Source organism: Elephantulus edwardii, unplaced genomic scaffold (assembly GCF_000299155.1).
Source record: "Elephantulus edwardii isolate Elephantulus edwardi_28Jun2011 unplaced genomic scaffold, EleEdw1.0 scaffold00047, whole genome shotgun sequence".
Lineage (NCBI taxonomy): Eukaryota > Metazoa > Chordata > Mammalia > Macroscelidea > Macroscelididae > Elephantulus > Elephantulus edwardii.
The window spans coordinates 5,739,792-5,743,426 of record NW_006399797.1 but is presented as its reverse complement, the minus strand read 5'-3'; the positions used below and the strand labels follow the sequence as shown (position 1 = coordinate 5,743,426).

Genomic DNA, 3,635 nt, shown 5'->3' with positions numbered 1-3,635 from the left:
TGTCATTAAACAGCTTATCTTTCATATGCTTGCTTATAAAAAGGGAAAGGTCCAGAATGTTGCAGGTCTACTGAACTATCTAAAGGGAGTTATTGGAGACCTGTCTATGCACATATTTTCATGATACCTTAACTTAGTCACACATTAAAAAAAAAAATCTCTCCTTTTCAACAAAATTTACTACTTCTGAACCTTCAACTTCCTTTTGTTTTCCAGATGAACCTAAAATGGGATGAGATTGCTACCTTTGCCCATCGTCAACACCTTCTCAATTCTAAGGCTTTTGCAAAAATCAGGCTTAAACTATGGAGTGTCTCACTATTTTAGTCATTTACACATATATTTTAGTATCTGCCAAACACTGAGCAGTCATTATTTTTACTATTACCATGTATTTAGCAGAGAACCAGGCTGTGTATTGACTATTGTAGGGATGGGGGTCTCAGGGTACTGTTTGTTTAAACATAGTACAATTCCACCGCTTATCTAGAAGGAACTAGTAAAAGAAGGTAGACTCATTAGTATGTTATAACTCTTCTTTCCAAGAAGATATAGGAAGACAGACGTGTTAATTATATTTTCAGTCAATTCAGTATCTGTAACAATTTTCATAGCAATTCTCCAAGATAATATTTCCAAATTTATAATCTTGGGGGGAAAGTACATTTCAGAATGCTCTGCATGTTACATTGAGCAACAAGTAAATTTTTTTTGTTTTATTTAAATTTATTATTAATTTCAGTAAAAATTTACAGAGACTTTGGATTTCCATTCATTCATTGTTGCACTTTTCTCCCCTCCCAACCCTCCCCTCTAGTACACTACCCTCTTGGAAAAGTAAAAGAAAAATTCTTTCATTGTTTTACAAACCCTCCCCCTGGTTCACTCCACCATGTAGCCTTTGCTCTAAACTCCTGTCATGACAAAAATACCTAATCACATATCCCTTTTAAACAGTTTTCTCCCTCATCTGTTTCAATGCAGTATACATTACTGAATCCATCTTTCTCAGTCTCTCTCCAACCCCAATGTCAGTCCTATTTTACAAGTGGCACCATGCAGTATTTGTCCTTTTGTGACTGAAATACTTCACACAGCATAATGTCCCCCAGAGTCACCCATTTTGAATAATATTGCATGAGTTCCTTGTTTTTCAATGCAGCATAGTATTCCATTGTGTGAATATACCACAGCTTCTCTATCCATTCATTTGTTGATGGGCACTTAAGTTGTTTCCAACTCCTTGCTATTGTGAACAAAGCCGTGATAAACATGGGTGTGCATAAATCTGCTTGGATGTCAGTTATGGTCTCTTTAGGGTATATTCCCAGTAGTGGAATTTGCTGGGTCAAATGGTATCTCTATTTGCAACTTTTTTTTTTTAATTTGCAACTTTTTGAGAAAGCGCCATACCACCTTCCACAGTGGTTGCATCATTTTACACTCCCACCAATAGTGAATAAGGGTTCCAGTTTCTCCGTAACCTTGCTAGCATTTGTTGCTTGCTGTTGTGTTAAATTTTGCTATTCTTACTGGGGTGAGATGGTATCTCATAGTTGTTTCAATTTGCATCTCTCTTAGAGGGATTTTGAACATTTCTCTTTTTTTTGCCAGTGGGAAATAATTTTAATCAAAGAATTGTACATTTTCGTCTCACAATCCTGCTTGTAATAGGAAATGACATTGTGATTCATTTCACTATAGGTATATTACAAAATATTTACAATAAAATATTAAAAATAACTCAAACACAAAAGCCAAGATGGGATGAATTAAACTTTTTTCCAGAAGTTTCTACTCCAGTGCCACACAGCGCACAAGTCAAACAAATAATGCAACTAATTAGTCAAAGTAACGAATACTCCCTTAATCACGTTTCAAAATAATTGGAGAAGAGAAAAACAGGATGAAAATGGGATGATAATGGTTGTTAGCAGCACGGCTTCAATTACCAACCTATTTTTAACGAAATACCCTCTCTCATATGCATTAAATTCTGACCAATACAAAAATTTAGGATAGTCCTGCACTGAAATTAGAAAAGACCCTGACAATGCAAGTATTATGTTCACCTATGTTTAATAAGAGCCTCTTTTTCCAAGAATCACTGATGTCAACAGAAGCCTGTTCTGCATCCAAAGCTGTCACAGTAGCCCTTCCATCTCCTTCATAAAAGCTTCATATACATCATCCTTAGTTTGTACAGACACAGGTACAGAAGGGCCAGATTTGGGGGCTGCTTTGGTAAGGGGTATAGCAGAATCATCCTCTGTCTTCCTCTGGGGAGCAGCCGTTGCCCCTTTATTCTCCCGACGCACTCTCAGTGCAGTGGGCACAAATCGAGTTATCTCCGCTTTGGGATTAGTGATCTGTGGCTTGGCACTGATGGTTGCAGTTGCGTTCTTCTCAATGGTGGCTGCGCTTGTGTCATCCTCCTTGGGTCGCTGAATCAAGTTGGGTGGGGCGCTTAAAACTCCAGGGTTTGGCAAGGGAGCTGGTGGGAAAAGACCAGGTGGGGCAGGTCCAAGTGGAGGCACCAAAGGCGGGCACATCATGCCAGGACGGGGTGGAGGGATACCTGGAGGTGCAGGGGGAGGTAGCCGTGGTGGAGGTCCCCGAAGAGGAGGTCCAGGAGGCAGACCAGGAGGTGGGCCGGGAGGTGGGCCCAGAAGTCGGCCTGGGGGTGGTCCTGGAGGTAATAGTCGAGGTAACGGCCCACTGAGCCCTGGCATTCCAGGTGGTCTTAGGAATGGAGGCACTCCTGGTGGTGGTCCAGGAGGAAGGCCTGTAGGTGGTCCAGGTGGCCTCAAAGGTGGAGCAGGTGGTGGTCCAAGAGGAGGTGGTCCTGGCATGGGAGGTGCTTGTATCTGAGAAGGGGGAACAGACTGTGGAGGAGCCTGCTGCTGTGAAGAACCAGTAGATGTGCCATCAGAAAGAGATTCTTTATGCTTCTTTTGTGACTGCTTTTCTGCTTCAGAATCATCAGAGTCATCTTCATCATCATCTTCTGAAAAATCCTCTACTTCCCGTCCTTCTTCAGGGATTTCCTGCCCAGCCATTCGAAGCATCATGGCTTGAAGAGGAGTCAGCTCCTTAATGCTCTTCTTCCTCTTCCTCGATTTTCCAGGCATATCTGCAAATCGTACACTCAGACCTGACTTCTTCTCTTCATTGCTCTCTCTCTCTCTCATTATCATCTCGATGCACAGATTCATCCTCCTCACTTTCTTCATCTGATCTGTCATCAGTGCTGTCGTCAGTGCTCTCTTCATGCTTGTCTTGATCCATGTCTTCAGGATAACCGTCATCTTCACTGGTGCTAGAAACATCATCATCATGACCTCGCTGACCAAGATCAGGACTATATAACATATCTTCATCTCGTCTACGAGCGGGAAGATCCGGTGCAAAGCCCACTTTACGGCCATACATCTGTAAGACTTGAGAAGGAGGAGGCCCAGGTGGAGGGCCAGGAGGCTTTCTCCCAGGAGGCAAGCGTGGAACACCATGCCCAAGAAGAGGAAGTATAGAAACTGTCTGAGTTGGAGGTCCATAAGCTGAGGTCTTCTTAAGGATGGAGGGTGGCTGAGCACCAGGAAGTGGAATGTCCTGGATCAAGATGTTGGAAGGAGCAT

The 3,635-nt window shown here is 42.4% G+C and overlaps 1 pseudogene; it reads right to left on the bottom strand.

The window, feature by feature from the left end:
- Positions 1 to 2,144: 2,144 nt before the first annotated feature.
- The window catches only part of LOC102857638, a 26,370-nt pseudogene continuing 24,879 nt past the window's right edge, over positions 2,145 to 3,635 (bottom strand).